This window comes from Petromyzon marinus, unplaced genomic scaffold, assembly GCF_048934315.1.
Source record: "Petromyzon marinus isolate PM22_M1 ecotype Great Lakes invasive population unplaced genomic scaffold, UKy_Petmar_22M1.pri1.0 PM_G_Scaffold_26, whole genome shotgun sequence".
Classification (NCBI taxonomy): Eukaryota; Metazoa; Chordata; class Hyperoartia; order Petromyzontiformes; family Petromyzontidae; genus Petromyzon; species Petromyzon marinus.
The window spans coordinates 2698420-2723775 of NW_027422828.1; the positions used below are offsets into that span (position 1 = coordinate 2698420).

Here is a 25356-nt window from a genome sequence, read left to right on the forward strand (position 1 = left end):
ACCGCTACCCAAGTCCGCAAATGCTCGCACGCCCCGTCACGCACCTCGCGGCCGTGCTCACGGCGTCGCGCGGACGCCGTGAGAGTCGGAGGGACGAAGACGTAAGGGAACTTTGCCTATCGCCGCCTCGTAGCGGCGCTCGCCGGCGTCGCACGGATTCCGCGAGCGGCTCGAGAAGGCGGGGAGCGTCGCGTGCGACTCGTCGCCGCCGACCCGGCGAACCTTCGCGCGCCCAAACAATTTGAAGCCAACTCAGGGGCGCCGCAATGTGACTCGCTCCGCGAGGGTCGGCCATTCTCCTGGCACCGGGAAACCGCGGGACTTTCATCCCAGAGACCCTTCGGATGAAAACCCGTCGTGCCGGGCAATCACCCGCCAGGACGCTACGTGCGCACGCTGCAGGTGCGTGCTCGGTGTGGGGGGGCACGGGGGAGTCGAGGCAATGGCAGAGTTGCTCCGAGACCGTGGCACCACAGCGGATCGGGAATTGCGTTGAAATCCGGCTCACGCAAAAGCACAAAAAGGGTGACCCAACGGGGCCCCGAAATCAAATCGATTCGCCGAGTCGACAAATGTGCATATTGCCCCGGGGATGGCAACTGACAGTCGAGTACGGAAAATCGTGATGTGCACCGATTCTGTTTATGTGCGACACAACTTCACGCCACATGGTCCCACGGGGAAAGACGGTGGCATAAGTAAATACAAAAACGAACCAGTAAACCATTGGTGATTGATCAAAGCTATGAAGGCGATGATCCAGGAAAATTATATTATGATGCTGTGGTAAAAGGTAATAAGTTACTCTAAAGTGCATGGCCATGGAAACGTTGGTAATGATTAGGAAAAAGTCTGAAATATGTTGACGTGTAAATCAGCAAATCAAATTAAATCCACAGAGGAGGGAAAGAAGGATCCCAAGCATGCGACACTCAGAACCAAAAGTGGCAGAGACTCGGCCGAGAGAGTGGAGAGAGAGAGAGAGGAAGAGACTTTTCAGGACTTTATTTCCACAAAAAGTAACAAAAAAACATTACAGCAAAAAAACACCAAAACTGAAAATCAATAAAACATCAAACTCTTAACAGCGGTATGTGCATGAAATACAAATGGCACTGGGATAGAGGCTGTGGAAACGAGGCGGTGCACGGACATCTCCGTGTGCAGCAAAGTTGTTCAAGGGTTTTTCAATTTGATAAAGAATCAAATGTTTTGACATCAGAATGCGATGTGAACAATATATATTTTTCTCCCGCACAAAACGAAATGTCAAACACCTGAATTCGTTTTTTCTTCAAGGATTCTGTTGTCGTAGTTACGTATGCAGTCTGCAAGTTTTTTTTAATGTGGGCACGTGCAAATATTGTCTGGGTACATGAAAATATTTCTTTGAAAATGTGTCCTAGACACTATATTTGTAAGTTAATAAAAGTAGAATTGAAACATTAGCACAATGTAGATTTGTATATTGTAGGGTAGAAATATATTTATCATAGCGATGATCTAATATTGGTTTAATACAATTTATATTTTTACTTAGAATACTTTAGCCATGCAATAGATTAAATATAATGCTTGTGTTTTTAAAGAAAATAATATATTTACCAGGATTAAAGTTGTGCGAAATATGTTATAAAATCTGAGGCTTGGAGAATTGCATGCTGGGAATTAAATTGAGACAGAAAGGGGTTAATGCATGGCTTGCAGAGCAGGCGCACGTTACAGAGATTATTGACAAAACAGAATGCGATGTGAACAATATATATTTTTCTCCGCTACATTTTCAAAACGAAATGGCGTTGACATGTCAAACACCTGAATTAGTTTTTTCTTCAAGGATTCTGTTGTCAGTTTTCATTAAAGTGTAATGACAAGGTGACACCTGCTGACATCACAGGGTGACACCTGCTGACATCACAGGGTGACACCTGCTGACATGACAGGGTGACACCTGCTGACATGACAGGGTGACACCCGCTGGCCTGGCAAGGGCTTCACGGGTACGGCCACAGAGGTAACAACCAATCAGGGAAGGAGGCGCATCTGGGGCAAAGGCAACAGGTGGGGCTAGCCGAGTTACTCCAGTAACCTGCTCGAAAGGTTCCACGAGAGGGCGTGGCCGGAGGCGGGGCCTAGCCACGCCTCTGGCCACGCCCTCTCGTGGAACCTGCTCGAAGGTTCCACGAGAGGGCGTGGCCAGAGGCGGGGCCTAGTCACGCTTCTGGCCACGCCCTCTCGTGTAACCTGCTGGAAGGTTCCACGAGAGGGCGTGGCCGGAGGCGGGGCCTAGCCACGCCTCTGGCCACGCCCTCTCGTGGAACCTGCTGGAAGGTTCCACGAGAGGGCGTGGCCGGAGGCGGGGCCTAGTCATGCCTCTGGCCACGCCCTCTCGTGTAACCTGCTGGAAGGTTCCACGAGAGGGCGTGGCCGGAGGCGGGGCCTAGCCACGCCTGGGGGGATATAAGGGGGAGCGGACCCGGAGCTCGGGGCTCGTGCGTGGGGTCCTGGGTCCTGGCGTGTCGCCGTTCGCCGACATCTCTCTCCGTCGTCGTCACGCCGCCAGCCGGAATCGTGGCCAAGAAGAGCCGGCACAGTCACGAGACGTTAACGTGGAAAGTCACTTGGTGAGACGTGCGGAGCGAGCGAGGTAGCGGCGCGTGGTCCGGTGAGAAGGAGCCAACGAGGACGTGTGTGGGGCGATGAGTCAAATGAAGTCAGGGGTGGTCCCCCCCCCCCCCCCGGGGTGGTCCCCCCCCCCCCCCCCACGAGGGAAAAAGGAAAGGGGGCGGATGGCTGAAGGGAGAGCGGGCGGGAACGTGAACATAGAGAGTGAGTGGCCGGGCAATTTGCAGTTTGAACACCGCAATGGACGTGAGGTTCAGAGTGAACGCTAAGTGAGGGCTCGTGGGTAGAACATCGTCAGTGGTCTGACGAACGCCCCTGCAATGGACACATGTCATTACAGTACACGTCGCTTTTGGTGCAGGTACAGCACGTGGCGACCACCTGCTGGGTTATGGGGAAGGAGCCAGGTTACGCCGAGAGGTCCTGGAAGAGGCGGCTGGGAGGCGGTGTCGCGGCAGGGGCTTGGCACATTCTCAGAGGATTCGCATTGCTGAGGATGTTGTAGGCGAGCTGACACGCCACCTCCCGTGCTCGCTCCTCGCTGGAGCTCAGAAATTCGGGGAAGATGCCGGTGCCTTCTCCCACCCCGGGAATCGACACCTTATAGAGGAGGCCCACGGGTATCCCGGGCTCCGAGTAAGCGTGCAGCTCGAAGATTGGGTAGCTGATGCCGGCGGTCCGGCACAGCATCCGCAGCCGCACCTCCCACGACAGCATGGCCACCTCCGGCAGCGCCTCGAGAGCAATGGGCATGGGCCGCAGGTGGAGAGGTACCCACCACAGCTGCATGCGTGCCCCCCAGTCCCCAAATTGGCTGTGTGCGGCTTTGCCGGTGCCCGTGCACTCCGGCTGCAACAGGTCTGGCACCGCCGCCTCCATCTCCACCGCCGTGGCCGCAGCCACCCGTTCCGGGATGGCCCAGTCCACCTTTATGGTCCCGCCCCATAGCTGCAAGTTGATTCGAAGGAGTTTGCTCCGGGCTATGGCGGCCGCGTGATGGCTCCCGTACTCGATGAACGCGTAGCCTCGGTTGAGGGTTTTGTCCCAGCAACAGACGCTCATCGTGACGTCCACCACGCCCTCCGTGGCACAGCTCATCACCATCATCACCTCCGCTCGCTTCTTGTCCTTTGGCAGCCCCCCAATGAAGAGGCAGCGATTGTCCACGCTGATGCAGACTGCAATGCGGCGTCCGGGACGGATCTCGAATTTGTCGAGTTTCTTGACGGCATCCATGGCTTGGGCGAGCGTGGCGTAGGTAGCGAACGCATAGCCGCGGGTCTCTCCGCTATAATCCATCATGAGGCGGAGCTGGTAGAGCTTCCCCACCATCTCCAGCACGGGCACCAGCTCATCCTCGTAGAGGTCGCGCGGGATCCTCCCCAGAAACACCTCGCAGCCATGGGCGGGAGGGGGCCCCTGCCAGTCGGGCGGCGGTCCGAACTTCCTCTGTCCGTTCTCCTGGACGATGCTGTACCCCGTGCGCAACATGAGGACCGGCAGGACCTTCATACAGGCCATGCCGAGCACCGATGGTTTGGCTACTACGGTGGTGCTGGGGCAGCACCTTGGGGCCCGGTGGAGCCCTTGACACTCCGCGCGGTCGCCTCGTGCCGACAAAGCCACGGGGGGAATCAGCTCCTGAAAAGCCAAATCCCCGGCAGGAACTCGCTCGGCCCAAACCTACAGGCCAACAGTGAAGAGAGGAAGAGAGAGAGAGAGTGGAGACGGATGGAGAAAGAGAGACGCGTTTGTTCGGTCCATGGGCCTAAATGTGACGTTAGCGTAGCCTGTGCAGTATGCATACAGCGCTTTTGTCAATCCACTGCTGGATGAAGCCCTCCCCCACATTGCGCAGAGGAGACAGGAAACACAAACTCACACGGTTCCCGGCATGCGTTTGTTTGTCCTCGGAAATGTTCACCGAGCGATGATTTTGCGTTTCGAGCGGCGCTCACGAGGCGGCATTTGACTTTGCGCGGTGAACTTCGCCCGTGATGACGTCACTGGGCACGACAGGAGAGGTCGGCGCTGACTTTTAGCGCCGTTTTTTTTCTCCCCATCCAATAGTCCATGAAACGCTTCAAAATGAGACAGTTTGGCCGGTATCAAAGTATGACAAAATAAGAATAGATTTGATCCTTTTTAGCCAATAAAACGGGTGTTTAGATGTTCAAACACCAAACAGAAACCTTCTTCAATGAATCTTAAGATCTGTTTTATTGCCAGAAAGGATACAACCTATTCTTATTTTTTCATAGCCCATGAGATGTCTCCTTTGTCGGTACCACGTGAGGTGGCCTAAATTGAGCAGTTTCAATTTCTCTACGTGGCCAGTGATAAAGAAATTCAATGAGTGAGACTATCAAGTAATTTACTTTCATTTTCCATCCAAATAAATGGGTACGACTGAAGTGTTGCTACCTTAGGTGGTACCGAGTTCTGCTCTGGACCATGAGTGGGCCGTGTAATACATTTTGGCCAGTTTTCAACATTGTTAGGTCCCTAACAGCAACAGAGCTGGTTAAATTTCGATTTAAAGCTTTCGTGACTGCAATGATTCATCTTCTTTGGTTATTTCGGTAAAGTCACGTAGAATGAGAATAAAATAATAAATTGATAAATTATCAATCTGATAAGTCACGTAGAATGAGAATAAAATAATAAATTGATAAATTATCAATCTGATAAATTATCAATTTATTATTTTATTCTCATTCTACGTGACTTTACCGAAAGAACCAAAGAAGAGCAACAGAGCTGTTGTACTACAATTGTGTTCATATTGGATCATCTTTACAACAGAGCAGACATGCAGACAGAGCTAATGCTTAATGCTTTCAACCCTCGTTGTTGAAATGTGAGTTTACTTGCAAATGGAATCACAGTTCTAGATTTAAAGCTTTCGTGACTGCTAGGATCCATACCCTTTGGTTCTATTGGGTAAAGTCACGTAGGTAAAAAAATAAAATAACAAAAGTCACGACGTTTTGGCCACAACACAAGCGGCCTTCATCAGGTGAAGGGACGAGACTGTCTGGAGGACAGCGCTGGAGTGAAAAAAGCCATACTCAGATCACGACCTTTAAGCTGTGTGAGAAGAAACAAAGCGCCTTGACAAAGGAATTAGCATATAATTTAGCATTGAAATGGCTCATTGAAATAGCTAAGTTAAAGTATACACATCCGCAGAGGCACCCCTTGACAAAGGAATTAGCATAGAATTTAGCATTGAAATAGCTGAGTGATTAGCTTGTAACTGGTCACAGAAATAGCTATGTTAAAGTCAGAGCATATACATTCACCGAGGCACCTAGTACAAATCAAACAGGAGAATTTAGCGAAACACAACCACGCTCAGACTGCAGACCTTTAAACTGTGTGCGAGCAAACAAGGTGTCATGACAAAGAAATTCGCATAAAAAATTGCATTTGATTGGCCAATTTTAGAAAAGAGGTGGTGTACATGCCGGTAGACTTGCTATTGATGGTGTGAAAAGGGAATTTATAAGAGCTGCGAAAGTTTAGGGTACCACTACTTGAAAAATATACTGTACCATTGAAATTAGTTTAATGTTTAGTTCGATTTAGAACATCTTTCCAATGGTTGCTTAATTTGAAACCATCTTCTCGGTTGAAATTGTGTCTGTGTTTGTAGATCTGAATTGCCTCGTGAACAAATCTCTGATAAAAACCCGTGGGTTTGCAAAGAACCTTGGTATCGGGAGAAAATTATATCGTGATCACCCACAGTGTTGTAACAGTGATCAGCCACGGCAGAAGAATTCGTTTTGCCGTGTTTCAAATCTGATTTGTGCTCGCGAATTTGGTCAGAGACATGTCGCTTTGTCTCCCCGATATAGCAATCACCGCAGGTACAACTCAATTTGTAAACCCCGGGGTACTGTAAGTCAGAAATGATATCCTTCACGGATGGGATCAGATCACGAATTTTGTGTACTGTATTGAACCGGACCTGGATCTTGTGTTTGTTTAGAATTTTGGAAATCTATTTAGTAACGCCTGCTATATATGGTAGTGTGATGGTTTTGACCGGAGTATCAAGTGGTTGTTTCTGTATGGAGGGAGAAAAAGCTTGGCGGATGGTACGGTCAGAGTAACCATTCCTTTTGAGGACCAGGTGTACATGTTTTAATTCACTGGTCAGGTGGTGTTGGTCCGAAATGCAATGAGCACTATGGTATCAAGTTTTGATGAGAGAATTATTTTTGGCTGGGTGGTGGTGGGAATCAGGTTTCAAGTAGGAATCTGTGTGGGTGGGTTTCCTGTAGACAGAATGAGCCATCAGGTCTCCTCTCAAACAGAACATCACTCAGCTATTTCAATGCTAAATTCAATGCTAATTCCTTTGTCAAGGGGTGCCTCTGCGGATGTGTATACTTTAACTTAGCTATTTCAATGAGCCATTTCAATGCTAAATTCTATGCTAATTCCTTTGTCAAGGCGCTTTGTTTCTTCTCACACAGCTTAAAGGTCATGATCTGCGCGTGGCTTTTTTTCACTCCAGCGCTGTTGTTGTATATGAGCCTTTTCCAAAATTGATATTAACAATAATATTTGCCGTTATATATATCTTTTTTTTAACAAACGAAAAAAATAATCAATAAAACCCGTAAGCCAGGCACACGAAAAACCAGATGTCGGTCATAAACAGGCCATTAATAAATAAATACTAAAACTCTCGAGGCGAGGATGGTAGCAGCTATCTGCGAAGATCTCCAGATGAACAAGAGTTTAATGTGCCCTAAGGGAGGTCACGCAGAGGGAAGCCCTCCGCAAGCCAGAAATGGCGCCCACGGGTTAAACCATTTTTTTTAAACAGTTAAAATTTAAAATGCAATAACAAGAATAAGCTAAAGTTAGCGGTCCTCGCGCTCACTCCAATTAAGACCAGGCCACCAGATACATCAGTGAATTATTATCCAATAATTAATTCGCTATCAAATGATTTTCACATTTAATACTTTTACTGTTAAAACAAAGCTTGGAGACAAAATACAGAGTCACATCAAATATTTTCGAGAAGGAATGAGACAACGGGCAAACTTGCGAAAGAGTTTAAACAATATCCCAAGCAACCCCGACCACCTTTGTCTCTCTCGCAGCGCGGAGAAGCAAGAATTACACCTTATCACAAGGGGCCATCTGGAAAAGCCAGCCGGGTTTGATGAGGAGACACACCCCACCCCACACACGGCAACCAGGCAAACAAAGTTTTAAAGAAATTGCAATATAACATTAATAATAACGTGTTAACCTTAAACGATATTCCATTATAGAACCTTACAGAACCAAGGGATATGGATTCCAACAATCAAGAAACGGACCTCTTAAACTCAGGATGAAAATTATTTTTCTTTTTAATAATTCCATCATAACAATGCGAACCTCGGTAACCCGAGAGGGGTGTCGGGAGGACGTAGTTACAAACACGAGTCTTGGCGAACATGGGACTAAATGGTATTTGAGAAATATAAAGTCGAAAGTATAAAGAGATAAGTGCTCCCGACCACCTTTGTCTCTCCCGCAGAGCGCGAGAGAGGAATTTCACGCCAGGGCAAACAGATCGTTATCGCAGGAGCCATCTGTACACACACGAACTCACACACAAACAGACCACGCCCCCCCCCCCCACCTTTTCCACTGCGCAGAGAGAATTGTCTTTGAACATAACGGTCAGCCGCATTTTCAAAAGTCAGTCAATAGTCAAGAGTCAAGACAGATCAGCGAGTCAAGACGTCCACAGGACGAGCAGTCGCATGGAGCGGCTGGCTCCGAGCCTTGCTGAGTAGCGAGGATCGCATGAGTCGCCATGTATCAACGAAATTGAGTCATACAGCAGTGGAGAGAAACTGCTATCAGCGAATCAGCGCTGAGAGCGCTCGAGCATCTCCACAGGGAGAGAGCGTGCAACGTGGCTCAACCAGCAGCGGAAAAGCTTGGACAGCCGCCAACAACTTCAGCAAACCAGCGACCAAGCGCGTGCGACTTGAGTCATACAGCAGTGGAGGAAACCTGCTGTCAGAGAGCCGCCAACAACTTCAACAAAGAGAGCACGTGCGACTCGGCTCACTCAGCAGAAGAAAACTTGACCTGTCGCCCGCGAGCGCAGCATCAGATACTACAGCAGCGGAAAGAGCGCAGCCAGCAACGCCAAGCAAGAGCGTGCAGCAGCTCATCCAGCAGTGGAGGAAACTGCTGTCAGCGAACCAGCACGGGCGCGTTCGCGCATCTTCAAGGAGAGGGAGCGCGCGCCACCAGCGTGCCATCAGCACCAGCATCAGCACCAGCGCGCGAACAGCGTGCCACCAGCGTGCCACCAGCACCAGCGCGTGCCAACAGCGTGCCACCAGCGTGCCACAGCTCGCAACTTCACGTCACCAGGGCTGAGAGGGAAACGGCCCCGCACTCAACACCCATCGGCGCGACGACGGCGAGCGTCGTGCTGACTCATCCAGCCAGCGGTGGACAGAAACTGGCAGTCGTTCGTATGCCCCTCCCCCACACTCCCTCCTCACTCCCCCACCGCTACACAACGAACAAACATTTTTTTGACAAGGAAATCAACCTAGGCGTTTGCTCAACGCAAGAAATCAACAACGCTCCCATTAAACATACAAGACTCATGATAACTGCGTCAACTATTAGCTGATAACGAAAAACATCGCCACCCATTGAGTTACGTTGATGAGGCAATCAGAATTATTTCAGTCGAACGCTTTAATTGCATAATCGTTGATGAATCAATGAACGAACATCGCCGTGGTACTGTGCTGACGATTTCAAGCATAATAATTTCGCATATCAGAATGTGTTAAGGATTGGATACGAATCAAAGACCGAGTGCCGTCTTGTGTAATCATTCAAGTATACGAATTAGCATATAATAGAGTTAAGGTTTGATAGAATAGTTATGCATGTTTAATCTCTCTCTCAACAACCGATTGATTGCGTTACGCGTCGGGAATTAACCACAGGTGCCGCTATCGAGGTGAAACAACGCAATCGTGATGGTATTATGTTAATGCTGTGTTGAAATTCCAAAATCCCGAGATTGAGTTTTCATATTATCCTAAATTAAAGTTAGCTAGAAAATAAAATTGATTAAAGCAGGTTTGTGTGTGATTCTTCCTGAAATTCTGCATATTGTTCTGCGTATGAGATCTGAATCCTGGGGACCTATCATAAGCACACTATCACCACACATAATCCATAACACACATAATTCATAATGTTCAATCGAGAGTAATCGTATCCTTATCGATAATACGGAATTAAAGAGCAGAGTCGAATCGACTCTCTCTCATTCGTGCTCACAACACCTACAGAACTGCATACGATTAATCGCGTTGTTCAAATTCATAACACAATCGTCACCGAGGCTCGACCTAATTATCATAACGACCTGCATTATCATAACCATGCCCACTCGCATAATTAATACGATCATCTCTCGAATCAGCATAATTTATGCACATAATTACACAAATTAACATAATTTCGGATGAATTTTGCAAATTTCATTTAATTTTCATTATTTTCATCAATTTTCATAACACCTATATATACAACAGTTCCAACCTGGACATCGATTCCCATGCTCGCTGCTACTCAACTGACATCCCTACGAGAGAGAGGCTCTACCTCGGTAAACAACAACCACCACTACCACCAGCATGAGAATTTCTCACCTCGGATTTCAGTGCAAGCGCGGATCGGCAGCCTCCTGTTACGCGCGACGTCACGCGGAAGCATGTTGGGGGAGTGTGAATACCTTGGTGACATGACGTCACTAGCGAGATACACCTCCCGCTGGCACTTCATGCCGATGAGGTCATGCTGAGTGGTGACGTCACAGAGCGGGGATGGAGTTTAAGTTGATTTAGCTTCATTTTTCATTGCCCCCTCCCTTGGGTGCGTGAACTCAGCAACAACGTGGACATTATTGTGTGTACAGTGTGTGTACGTACACACACTGTGTGTGTAGTGGGGGGCAAAGGCGGTGCATTGGTCAGTCATCTGAGTCAGTCGACCCAAGGCATCTTATCATCAATTTATTTTTATTTGTTAATTGTATAAAAAAATTGTTTAACCTTTAATTTAGTTTTCTATCTACGTGACTTTACCGAAAGAACCAGGAATATGGTAGCGTATTCTCTATTTGTTGCAGAGGTTTAACGTTCAAATCCGACAGGCACACCTGGCTACCCCAGTAACATTCACCACAATATGCGCTGTTCTGCTTCACGGCGGATGTCAAACAGAGTATTGTGTCACTTACAACGCACAGGTCATTGCATGTTGGTGTAACGGTCAAAATTGTGGTTAATTCCAGACATTATCCGGAAACTCCACAATGTAGATGACGCGTCAATGATCGCCCCCTACCGACAGACTCATGCCACGTGCAGGCCGGTGGAGGGCCACCTTGTGCCACACAGGGGCAGCTGCCACTAGGGGGCAGCCTTCGATTGTTTGAGATGAGATTCGATACGAAACACCGAGTTGCTGAGGCAATTAGGCAAGCGACTTATGAGTGAAAATATGTTGTTCATAACGTAGTGAATGCTTGGGAGCTTAATTATCTCTCGCTCACAGATTTACCCAGCCCACAGATCTTACATATGAACAGCTAACGGTCAGTGAGGTCAGCAGCACTGTAGGTTCTGGTGTCAAGGACATGGGCCTGCATTCGCTGGTCCACTGCTATATAGTCCAGCGGATGTTCTTGCTTGGACCCGACGTGAATCCAAGATGTTATCTGGATGCACAGATGCCAGAACAGCGTGTTGGCCATGACAAGCCCACAGGCTCCACAGAAGTCTAACAGCCTCCTACCGTTGTTATTGAGTTGATCTGGCCCATGCCTTCCAATCGCTCCAGACCAGGTGCCAGCATCATCACCAACTCGGGCATTGAAGTCACCCAACAGGATGACTCTATCCCGAGGGACCACTTTTAGCTAACACCTGTGACAGGAGGTCATAGAAGGAATCTGAATCCACGGGCTTGCCTGCATCCCTCCACTGATGTTCGTCTTCGGTGGGGGCGTAAGCAGCCACCACCACCACCATTCTCTGCCTCCTGTTGATGGGGAGGCGAGCCCAAAGTAGCCTGGGGCTTACAGCTTCCCACACCTCGCCGCCACCTTCCCACGCCGCCTTCATTCTTTTTTTCAGAATAAGAGCCACTCCTTGTTGTTTGGCAGTCTCCTGCCCCGAGTGGATGACTCTGCACCCCTCATGATGATTGGAGTCAGAGCCGGTCCACTGGATCTCCTGAATGCCACAGAGATCCAGGCAGTACCGGTCCAGCTCTGTGCAGAGTAGCAGCCTCTCCTCCACGTGGCCACTCTCAGTGACTTTTTGCCATTTCTAGAGGAACCCCAAGGGTAAGGATTCAGGCATTGCTCCTCACAATGTTATCGTCTGGCATTACAACCACCAACAACACACCTGTATTTGAATTGCAAGTAACTTTAATGAACACAACGCAACCCAAACAACCGTTCGTTTGAAAAACATATCCTAAAGAATCGTCACTGGGTGTTGGCTGTGAGCGGGAATCAAACTCGAGTCGTCATGTTTGTAGAGCAGCGCACTAACTGCTAGACTACCGCCACACACGTTACACACACACATGGTACACACACACAATATATACACACACACACAGTACACACGCACGCACAGTACACACACACAGTACACACACGCACGGTACACACACACACACGCACGGTACACACACACGGTACACACACACATGCAAGTACACACACACACAGTACACACACACACGCACGGCACGCCCTCACTCCTTCAGTCACGTGACTAAGGTTGACGTGCCGCCCCGTCTCCCGAGGTGACCTCTTGGCTCTCTCGTCTCTCCTCGACACGTAGATTCATTTCTTACTCTTACCTAGAAACGTCATTGTCTGTGTCTGTGGACGCAACTTGCGAGGAATTGTACTCACACACTGTGGGGTTTACGTTTCAAATAAAGTGCCCAGATACCACGCGATAAGCCCCGTGGTGAGCCAGTGCTATTCGTAGTTACAATCCGTCAACATGAAAGTAATTAAATTAACAATTTATTACTAATCTCCATATATATCAAAGGCAAAGTTGTGAATGTGTGTGTCTGTTCAAAATGTTTAGCGTACTTCCCGACACGCACCAAGCTTGAAATTTGCCATGTGGGTAATTTCCAGACTGTACACCATGCAAACATTATAAAAATACACTTTTGTATATTTTTTTGGGGGGCGCGCAATAATGGATAAGCATGAAAACACCAAGACACATAGGACTTACTTTGATTAGAATCTTGGAATTGATTGTGTACATGTTGAAATTGGTAAATTTGCATTTTGAGCACACTGCTGTTTTAATAAATGTTCATGATTCTGAGAATATAAGTGTAATTCTGAGCATCATAATGGCCATATTGGAATTGTCATCATGAATGAGGGTTCAATTATTTTTTATAATAGGAATGCGGTTTTGAGCATGACTATTGCTATTTCGGACTCATTAATGACAATAGATTGATGATTAAATTGCGATTTTGTTTTGCTCATCAATCAGGACACTGTTAATGATGCGCATGCCCATAAATTGTTGAAATGACTAGAAATGCAAGTTGTGTATACTCTCCAACCCCATTCCTCTACCTACCCATTCCCTTGGCGGGCTCCATGCCCACTTAAAACCCATGACGGTGACGATTCCACCCATCGCTGTAACAATCAAAGCACCTCCAACTTCTGAATGCAAAGGTGCTGGTTGGTGTAACGCCAAAACACATCGTCAACGCCGCTCCCAAGCCCGCCCTACGTTAGTTAAAGCGTTAGAATCAACAAAATAAAAAGTTCCACAGAGGAAACTAAAATGACATTACGCAATCCCCAAAGTTGCACGCGGTAGGCTACACGACTCGGAGAACAACGTCAGACTTCAAGACTTGCATCGCCATCATCATCATTCTTCCTCTCCACAAGTCATCGCACGTCAATATTCAATAAGCTGCACACACGTGCAAGTCACCTCTCGACCCGCCACCTGCACAGTTAACGCGATCAGACCCAGGGGTCAAATTAAAATTGTGTCGTCTTTGGTGACGTATTACAATCGGTGTAATTTTAATGATTTACGTACAGCAACTGCTGTACGTACATCGAATTATCTCATTGACAACGGGGTCCACTTTTGCGGTATTTGCGTGCGGTCTTTTAATTATATAGATACGTAGTCAGTTCATTAGTATGGGGTTCCTCTATAAGGAATTGTAATTGTAAAATGTATTACTTAATAATACGATTCCAGGCCGCACTTAGCTTGTAGCAGTCAGAGCAGTTAAAATGACTGTACATGTGTAGGTATGAAATAAAGTAAATTTAATTTAAATAAAATAATTGTAATTTATTAAAAATTTAAATTAAACGTAGGTATAAAATAAATTTAATTTAAATAAATTTAATTTATTAAAAAAATCAATTTAATTTAACGTATGTATGAAATAAAATTTAATTTATTACAAATTTAAATTAAATTTAACGTAGGTATAAATTAAAATTAATTTAAAGTATAAAAAATATTCATTTATAAAAAAATACGTAGGTATAAAATAAATTTTAATTAAAATAATTCCAATTTTAAATTAAATTTAACGTAGGTATGAAATACATTTTAATTAAATTAATTAAAAATTTTAATTAAATTTAACGTAGGTATAAAATAAATGAAATAATAAATTTCATTTTCTACCTCCGTGACTTTACCGAAAGACACAAAGAGTATGGACCCACGTGACATCAAGGCTGTCCTAGTCTAGGCAAGGCCTCAGGGTGTACCGGGCCTTTCACAACAACAGCAGCAGCAACAACAACGGTTCTCTTGAGAAAATGCTTTAAAAAATAAAGTCAACGTAGCTTACCTTGACACTCGCGAACTTTAATGATTAAAATAATTAAAACAAAACTAAACACTCACACGCACAAGGGCGCGCGGCTTTCAGCGTGTAAGGCATTAAAAATGGTAGCGTCCTCCCGCGATCTGATTGGTCGCCGCGTGCCAAAGTGGGGAGGGGGGAGGGCCAGCGATCCGATTGGTCGAGAGGCAAACCTGGGCGCGTCTCCAGCGATGGTGCGCAGCGATTGGTCAACGGTTGACCTATGCTAATTTTGGTATGCTAATATATTTTAATCTTGACTTAAAGCTTTCGTGACTGCAGTAATTCATATTCTTAGCTCTTTCGGTAAAGTCACGCTGAAGGGAAACAATAAAATATATATAAAACAATAAAAATTCTCACGACGTTTCAACCATAACACAAACGGTCGTCATCAGGTGTGTCGGTTTGCAATAATTTATTTACTTTAAAACGGTGTATTTCTTTATTTATAAAAAAAACGTCAGCACCACGCGCAGCGATTTGGCAGTTTATTTAGAAGGACTAGTCCATCTATGTTCTGAAAAGAGGAGGGGGGAGACAAAAAATTTATGTATGTTGTCTGAAAGCCACCGTAAGCGTGAATGGCTGCGCTATTCTCCCTCACGGCCAATACCAGCGACAATTAGGGGCCGTCCGTGAATGACGTCTAGAGGGGGGGGCGGGGTCAGACGTTTGTGACGATGTGTGACGAGGGGGGGGGATTTGAGAAACATGACGTCACATCAAATTGTGCAACTTTAAATAAATATAAACACGTTCTACTTAATTAGACTTTGTAATAAATGTTTTCTACCTACATCAGAGTGCAGCGTCACATTAACAACGCACTACAATGACAACAATAGTTTAAAGTGATTTGAAGCATGTTTTATTTTTTGGGGGGGGTGGGGGGGGCAGAGCTTTGTGACATCATAATTGAGGGGGGAGGGGTCTGACTTTGTGACGTCGTGTGACGATGGGGGCGGGGGGGGGGTCAAAAATCCACTAAAATCACGTGACGTCATTTAAGGTCGGCCCCTTACCTGAAGCAGTCCTGAGCGTCACTTAGGTGGACTCAGCCATAATTAAGGAGGTGGTGAGGTGGGTGGGGGTGCTAACATCAGAATTTGAGAGACGAGCGGCCAGCCGTGGTTCTGTCCACACCAGCCCCTGGTGGTGTTCCATTGCGACCCTCACCGGTGCTCGCTAACAGCGCACGCCCAGTGGGAGTCGATGAGTCCATGGGTTTCTGTGCGAGTCCGTGGGTCCATGTGTGGGTCTGTGGATGCGTCAGTCTACATTGGGGAGCCTTTGTCTTTGCAGTTTGGGGACTAGTGCAGCACTAGTGTGTAGTAGTGTATAGTGTAGTGTAGTGTATAGTGTAGTGTATAGTGTAGTGTGTAGTGTAGTGTATAGTGTAGTGTATAATAGTGTATTGTATAGTAGTGTATAGTGCAGTGTATAGTAGTGTATAGTGTAGTGTATAGTGTAGTGTATAATAGTGTTTAGTGTATATTGTAGTGTATAGTGTAGTGTAGTGTGTAGTAGTGTATAGTAGTGTAGTGTATAGTGTAGTGTATAATAGTGTATAGTGTAGTGTATAGTGTAGTGTATAGTGTAGTGTATAGTAGTGTGAATAGTAGTGTATAGTGTAGTGTATAATAGTGTTTAGTGTAGTGTATATTGTAGTGTATATTGTAGTGTATAGTAGTGTATAGTAGTGTATAGTGTAGTGTATAGTAGTGTAGTGTATAGTGTAGTGTATAGTAGTGTATATTGTAGTGTATTGTGTAGTGTATAGTAGTGTGTAGTGCATATTGTAGTGTATATTGTAGTGTATAAGTGTAGAGTGTAGTGTATAGTAGTGTAGTGTATAGTAGTGTATAATGTAGTGTATAAGTGTATAGTAGTGTATAGTGCAGTGTATAGTAGTGTAGTGTATAGTGTAGTGTATAAGTGTATTGTATAGTAGTGTATATTGTAGTGTATAAGTGTATAGTGTAGTGTATAGTAGTATAGTGTATAGTGTATAGTAGTGTATAGTGTAGTGTATAGTAGTGTATGGTGTAGTGTATAGTAGTGTAGTGTATAGTGTAGTGTATAATAGTGTATTGTATAGTAGTGTATAGTGTAGTGTATAAGTGTATAGTGTAGTGTATAGTACTGTAGTGTATAGTGTAGTGTATAATAGTGTTTATTGTAGTGTATAGTGTAGTGTATAGTTTAGTATACTAGTTATCACGTGACTAGTGTAGCTAGCCAGGTGGTGACCACACCCGTGTGTGCATCTCCACTCGTCCGTGTTTGCAAGTAAGCGCTCGTGTGTGTATGTGCACCCGCGTGTTTGTTTGTGTTTGTATGTACGCACACTGTTGCACATGGTTCGCTCGTGTGGGTGCGTAGTGGAACGCACTGCTCATGAAAACATTGCCTCGCTACGCCGTAAACGCTGCGGCACAACAGGAGGGAACTGCAGGGATGAGGCTCTCCGCTCGTGGTGCTGTGAATTAAAACAGCGCCAGGGTGGAGCGTCCCGTCCCTACAGCTCGTAGCTGTGACGGAGTGAGAGTGATCAGAGGACAGCCACCATGGTTGCCAGGTAAGGGGAGACTTCACCCGGAACTCTCCTCCACACGTGTTCCCCTTGAACATTGTCGCAATAAACGTACGGTCAGGAATCTTTAAAATATCCGACCTTTGTTGTTCCGCAAGAATATTAATGCTCAAACTCGTATCGAACTCTTCATGAATTCACTTGGTCAAACAGTTCAGGTACTCGGCAAAGCATTTCACCACCCGGTATGCAACAGTTAAACAATCTACTCCAAATCAACACCAAAATGTCAAATTATCATCCACCATTGACTTCCACATCGATGGAAGCCATTTGCCATGACGTCCAAGCCATTAAACACCGGAACAACGAACGTGCCATTCAAGTACATCTTGAAACCCACTATCTGAAGTACTTTGTATTAAACAATAACTAAATAATAAAGATGTTTACAATATTGAGCGAAGTTATAGTCACGGACTTTTTCAAACTTTAGCTCAATAGGACCACAAAAGCTCAGATATGTGGTGCATAATAAATTAATCAATTTGATTGAAATGATCAACTGGCTAAACACTTTTCGATTTCAACATCACCTTATAAAAGAATAACATTTTAAATATAAGCGCACAACTTTATCTGTGATGAGCGCTGCACTTTCCGTTGTTTTCATGCAGGGGGCGCTGCAAAACGACGGACCCCCTGCATGGACGACGGCGGCGCAGGGACAGACGTTCGATTACGTTGGAATGGATCTGCAGACGGCGGTCTTCTCGCACGGCCAGCAGCTCCGTGTCGCCTTATCTCGATCCCGCAATCCCAAACAGGTGAAAGTCCGCATCGAACCGAACCCCCGGCAAGGCCATCTACTTAACGTTGAGAGAAAATTCACACGAAATGTCCTTTTCAATGAAGTCTTCCACATGTAAATTGATACAAGCTTTTAATGAAGAAATAAAATAATCTAATTCAAAACACAACACAATCAAAAGATGTTTCATTTTAAAACTTCAAAACGGAGCACCGGGTGCTTGCGTGAATGCGTCCTTCGTGTGCAAATGTTGTGACTTTCCTGGCCTGAAGGCCGTCAATGTGTTGGACCCTTATTGGTGCACAGCGTCTCAACAACAGCAGTGGGGTTTGCTTCAACCGATGGTTACGAACATCCAGACGTCAATCAGCAAGGAGCATTTCTAGTCCTAGTTAGACAAAATCTACGTCAACACGTAAGACAAACTACAATTCGTGTTGTAGAGAATGTACCTCCTCTACATGTAACTTTTAAGCGGTATGCCTTGTAACTGATGAATGATCCGCGCGTGCTCCCTATTTCAAAGACGATGAGTTGCTCCAGAGGCAGACGCTTCGTGGAACACAAAAGTACCCTTTGACCTGTATCACAAGAACAACGGGTATCACCTGAGTTCTCTGTACAGGTTACTTCCAAAACACACACACTTTGTCCTAACATCACTTATTCAATGTTTGACCCTTACAGATCAAATGTTACAAGTATGCACAAAACCAGACAAGTATACATTCTAAATTATTGACAGGCATATTAACAAAATTGGATTACTGCAGTGAAATATACTGCATCACGTTACATCGTATTAACAAGAAGCTTTTACAAAAAAAGTTGCACAGTCTGCTTCACAGTGTATGTAAAACATACTATGGTGTCATTCAAAATGAGTAGGCCATTGCATGCTGGCGTCTGAGTAAAAATGTAGCAAATTCTAAACATTACCTACAAACTACACAATTGAGATGACACATCAATCATCGCCCCCTACTGACAGGCTCTTGTGCACATGCAGGCCGGTGCAGGGCCACCACCTTGTGCCACACAGGGACAGCTGCTACTTGGGGATGCTCTTCGAGCATTTGAGATGATGTACAAAACTCCAAGTTGCTGAGGCGATTAACCAAGCACCATGTAAAAGCAATTGTTATAACATAGTGAATGCTTGGGAGCTTATTGGCTCTTGCTCCTGGTTAGATATCTACCCAACCCACGGGTCCACAAAGTGTTCAACTTCACATTATTGTCATTAAAGGCCTGTGACAAAGGTGCATTTATTGTAGCGACATCGTCTCTGGCTTACACATCTACCGGGTCTCCACTTGACTTTGTGTTGTCTAGGAGCAAGTCCACCCACACCTCTACTTCCACAAACTGCTGGGAGTTGCCTCACTCTGACTCAGAGAGAGAATTCTCCTCCTGCTTCACGATGTGAAGGTCCCATTTTGGAGTTGAATCTTCATCTTCACATTTTACCTTCACTTCTTCGCTCATCACCTCTTCACATTTCACCATGACCTCTTCATATTCCACCTTTATACCTTTAAAAGTGTCCAAGCTGGGATTTTCGTCCGGTTCTTGTTTCATGAGGGATGGGCTCATTGCGGCACTTTGACTTTCACAAGCTGATTTCAGACTCCACTCCTTGTGGATCTTCTGATGCTTGTATGTTCTCTGGTGGACTTGAAGATTTGATGAATGTGCAAATGCATTCCCACACACAGTGCACTTGAAGGGTTTCTCTCCCATGTGTGTTCTCTGGTGTTTTTTAAGAGCAGATGACCGTGAAAATGCCTTCCCACAAACAGTGCACTGGAAGGGTTTCTCTCCCGTGTGTGTTTTCTGGTGCCTTTGAAGATTAGATGAATCTGAAAATGCCTTCCCACAAAAACTGCACTTAAAGGGTTTCTCTCCCGTGTGTGTTCTGTGGTGTTTTTAAAGAGCAAATGAACCTGAAAATGTCTTCCCACACACACTGCACCTGAAGGGTTTCTCTCCCGTGTGTGTTCTCTGGTGTTTTTTAAGAGTAGATGAATCTGGAAATGCCTTCCCACACACAGTGCACTTGAAGGGTTTCTCTCCTGTGTGTGTTCTCTGGTGTATTTTAAGAGCAGATGACCGTGAAAATGCCTTCCCACACACACTGCACCTGAAGGGTTTCTCTCCTGTGTGAGTTCTCTGGTGGGTCTTAAGAACTGATGGCCATGCAAATGGCTTGTCACACACACTGCACTTGAAGGGTTTCTCTCCCATGTGTGTTCTCTGGTGTCTTTGAAGATGAGATGAATCTGAAAATGCCTTCCTACACACACTGCACTTGAAGGGTTTCTCTCCCGTGTGTGTTCTCTGGTGTGTTTTAAGAGCAAATGAACCTGAAAATGTCTTCCGACACACACTGCACCTGAAGGGTTTCTCTCCCGTGTGTGTTCTCTGGTGTTTTTTAAGAGTAGATGAATCTGAAAATGTCTTCCCACACACACTACACTTGAAGGGTTTCTCTCCCGTGTGTGTTCTCTGGTATGTTTTAAGAGCAGATGACCATGAAAATGTCTTCCCACACACACTGCACCTGAAGGGTTTCTCTCCCGTGTGTGTTCTCTGGTGTGTTTTAAGAGTAGATGAATCGGAAAATGTCTTCCCACACACAGTGCATTTGAAGGGTTTCTCTCCCGTGTGTGTTCTCTGGTGTTTTTTAAGAGCAAATGACTGTGAAAATGCCTTTCCACACACACTGCACTTGAAGGGTTTCTCTCCCGTGTGTGTTCTCTGGTGTTTTAAGAGCAAATGAATTTGAAAATGTCTTCCCACACACACTGCACTTGAAGGGTTTATCTCCCGTGTGTGTTCTCTGGTGTCTTTGAAGATGAGATGAATCTGAAAATGCCTTCCCACACACACTGCACTTGAAGGGTTTCTCTCCCGTGTGCATTCTCTGGTGTGTTTTGAGAGTAGATGAATCTGAAAATGTCTTCCCACACACACTGCACTTGAAAGGTTTCTCTCCCGTGTGTGTTCTCTGGTGTGTTTTAAGAGCAGATGAATCTGAAAATGCCTTCCCACACACACTGCACTTGAAGGGTTTCTCTCCCGTGTGTGTTCTCTGGTGTGTTTTAAGAGCGGATGACCATGAAAATGTCTTCCCACACACACTGCACCTGAAGGGTTTCTCTCCCGTGTGTGTTCTCTGGTGTGTTTTATGAGTAGATGAATCTGAAAATGTCTTCCCACACACAGTGCATTTGAAGGGTTTCTCTCCTGTGTGTGTTCTCTGGTGTTTTTTAAGAGCAAATGACTGTGAAAATGCCTTTCCACACACACTGCACTTGAAGGGTTTCTCTCCCGTGTGTGTTCTCTGGTGTGTTTTAAGAGCAAATGAATCTGAAAATGTCTTCCCACACACACTGCACTTGAAGGGTTTCTCTCCCGTGTGTGTTCTCTGGTGTCTTTGAAGATGAGATGAATCTGAAAATGCCTTCCCACACACACTGCACTTAAAGGGTTTCTCTCCCGTGTGTGTTCTCTGGTGTGTTTTAAGAGTAGATGAATCTGAAAATGTCTTCCCACACACACTGCACTTGAAAGGTTTCTCTCCCGTGTGTGTTCTCTGGTGTGTTTTAAGAGCAGATGACCATGAAAATGTCTTCCCACACACACTGCACCTGAAGGGTTTCTCTCCCGTGTGTGTTCTCTGGTGTGTTTTAAGAGTAGATGAATCTGAAAATGTCTTCCCACACACAGTGCATTTGCAGGGTTTCTCTCCCGTGTGTTCTCTGGTGTTTTTTAAGAGCAAATGACTGTGAAAATGCCTTTCCACACACACTGCACTTGAAGGGTTTCTCTCCCGTGTGTGTTCTCTGGTGTGTTTTAAGAGCAAATGAATCTGAAAATGTCTTCCCACACACCCTGCACTTGAAGGGGTTCTCTCCCGTGTGTGTTCTATGGTGTCTTTGAAGATGAGATGAATCTGAAAATGCCTTCCCACACACACTGCATTTGAAGGGTTTCTCTCCCGTGTGTGTTCTCTGGTGTGTTGTAAGAGCAGATGACTGTGAAAATGCCTTCCCACACACAGTGCACTTGAAGGGTTTCTCTCCTGTGTGTGATCTCTGGTGGGTCTCAAGAACTGATGGCCATGCAAATGCCTTGTCACACACAGTGTACTTGAAGGGTTTCTCTCCTGTGCAAGTTCTCTGGTGCTGTGTCAAATTTACAGTCCGATCCGTGCTGTATGCACGCTGGTCGCATTGTTGACTTGTCATCCCGGCTTGCTGTGCTGAGGGCCTTTGCTCCATCAGACCAGCGTCAGCTGCAGACAGAAAATAAGAATATCCACACCATCTACACGTCAGTATCGAGCCATGGAGGAATTAATATATACAGTCACATGTGACTTACACGTCTATATTCATTCATGTATTCATGACTAGCTGTGCTACCCGGCTTCGCCCGGGACTTGGATCCACCACGTCCGGCCGCCTTTGTCTCCCCAGTGGCGATGTTCACACCACAGCAGTTACTCGTTTGAGGCTGAGTCGACCTAGGGGAGGCCCAGAAGCGGTTCAAATAATCGTCACCGGTGGTGGCCATGAGCGGGAATCGAACTCGGGTCACCGGGTTTGAAACGTAGCGCAGCGCTAACCGCTACACTACAATGTGTTACTCTTCCACACACACACAGACACACACAGACACACACAGACACACAGACACACACACAGACACACACACAGAGACACACACACAAACACACAGACACACACACACAGACACACACACAGACACATACACAACGCTAACCACTACACCACAATGCGTGACGCTTCCACGTGCGAGGGTCACGTGACAGATTTGACGTCACAGCTCACTTGGCGTCCAAAAAATCTATGCATTATTGAGCTCCCCTCTACCCCCCCAACAAAAACACAAAAGTGTATTTGTATAATGTTTGCACGGTGTACAGTCTGGAAAGTACCCACATGGAAAATTTCCAGTTTGTTGCATGTCGGGAAGTACGCTAAACATTTTGAACAGACAACACACACAATCATAACTTTGCCTTTTATATATATTTGGAGATGCAGTGAAAAACTTTCCCAAATTCATCACGCGGTTTCAGTTTTTTTTTATTTTCAGTTTGATTTATTTTGGTTATAGTCCCGTGAGCCATTCGGCTCTTGAATCGGGTGCAACCACAACAAGCAACAAAACAAAAACACGACCAAGAAAAACATCTTACAGTGACTGTGTGACTGTGCAAACAGCACTGTCATGGCACGCAATGAGAGGGCAAATGTCATAAACATTCCTGTAAGCCCTCGCATCTTCAACATTAATGTTGCCATAGAAACGTTGTGGGGTTTTTTGCTTCATTGTAAAAAAAGAAAAATGATTATCTGTTATTTTTATTTTATTTTCTATCTACGTGACTTTACCGAAAGAACCAAGAATATTAATTCCTGCAGTCACCAAAGTTTTAAGTCAAAACATTCACACACGTTGACAAAGCCTCACCTTGTGTTGTTGTGGGCAGGTTGCTTCTGATAACAAGAGCGGTATAGCAGCTCAAGCGGGCTTGGCCTGCTAACAAAAAATGAAAAATAAAAACTGCGTGAATATTTACAATAAAACAAAGTTTCAAAGTGGCGAGCCGGGTGAAGACAAATTAAACTTAAGCGAGATAATTAAAGTAAACGCAATCAGGCGAGGGCAGGAGGCAAGGCCCCGCGTGGCTAGGCTCCGCGTTGTAAAGTTCCAACCTGGACATCGATTCCCATGCTCGCTGCTACTCAACTGACATCCCTACGAGAGAGAGGCTCTACCTTGGTAAACAACAACAACCACCACCACCACAACGATGAGAATTTCTCACCTCCGATTTCAGTGCAAGCGCGCACACGGCAGCTTACTGTTGCCTCGCGACAGCAGGAAGTAGTATGACGTCGCTTCCCTCCCACGAGCGGCTCTGTAACTGAATAAATTATATTTTGATTTAAAGCTTTCGTGACTGCAGTAATTCATATTCTTAGTTTTTTCGGTAAAGTCACGAAGAGAAACAACAAAATAACAAAATATATAAAACAATAAAAAATTCTCACGACGTTTCGACCATAACTCAAACGGTCATCATCAGGTGTGTCGGTTTGCATAAATTTATTTTTAAAACGGTACATTTATTTGTATAAAAAAAACGTTGGCGTCACGCGCAGCGATTGGCAGTTTGCCCAGGACTAGTCCATCTATTTTTTTTTTGAAAAGAGGAGGGGGGAGACGAAATTTTTTATAATGTATGCTGTCTGAAAGCCACTGTAAGCGTGAACAATCAATCAAGAACTGAAATGATTTATCAAATCTTTCCAATGATTGCTAAGATAGAATCCATCTTCTCGGTTGAAATTGTCTCTGTGCTTGTATATGTGGATAGCCTCATGAACGAATCTCTCATGGAAGCCAGATGGCTTACAAAGAACCTCCGTCTTGGAAAAGTCAATGGCATGTGAGCCTACTGAATTAGAACAATGATCTGCTACGGCCGAGGTGTTGGTCCTACCGTGTTTAAGATCTGCTTTATGTTCACGAATGCGGTCCGAGACATGGCGTTTGGTTTCTCCAATGTAACTACTACCACAGAGGCAACTTAGTTTGTAGACACCAGGGTATTGTATGTCCGGAATCACATCTTTTACAGACGGAACCAGATCACGGATTTTATGTAATGTGTTGAAACGGACCTGGATCTTGTGTTTATTCAAGATTTTGGAGATCTTTTTTGTGATCCCAGCAATGTAGGGTAAAGTGATGGTTTTGAAAGGCTCCTCAAGAGGGTTCTTCTTCATGGTTTGAGTGATAGCTTTGCGGATTGTATAGTCGGAGTAACCATTAGCCCTAAGAGCTTGGTGTACGTGCTTGAGTTCACTGCTTATGTGTTCCTGGTCGGATATGCATTGGGCTCTATGATACAGCTGCTACTATGTCGACCAAATGTAAGGAAAACCTGACAAAAAACCGGACCCACACACCAAAAAGTTAGACGTTAATAAAGTCGTAATTAATCGCAGTAACAGTTCTATTTCCGATGGTCTGAAATCCGTTTTAGCTAAAGGTCTAAACTTTGCAGTCACACCTAAACACATACCAGTTAATGATATAATTGCCCAAGTAGACGTTGCTCTCAGGGGCCTGGGTCACATCGCTGCAGACGTAGCAAGATCTGAAATCGCTGCAACCCTCAAAAACGCTAAGATGCCAGCTAGCAACCTCAGCAAAGATGAGCGTTTTGAATTATATAAATTAAAAAGAGGAATGATATTGTAGTTCTCTCAGCTGACAAAGGCAATGCTACTGTCATCATGGATAAAATAGAATACAACAACAAAATTAAAGAATTACTCGACGATGGTAGTTATACAAAAATAAAAAG

General features: G+C 45.5%; 1 pseudogene; it reads right to left on the minus strand.

The window, feature by feature from the left end:
• Positions 1-2769: 2769 nt before the first annotated feature.
• On the minus strand, positions 2770-14684 carry LOC142913461 (putative RNA-binding protein 46 pseudogene; annotated as a pseudogene).
• Positions 14685-25356: the final 10672 nt, after the last annotated feature.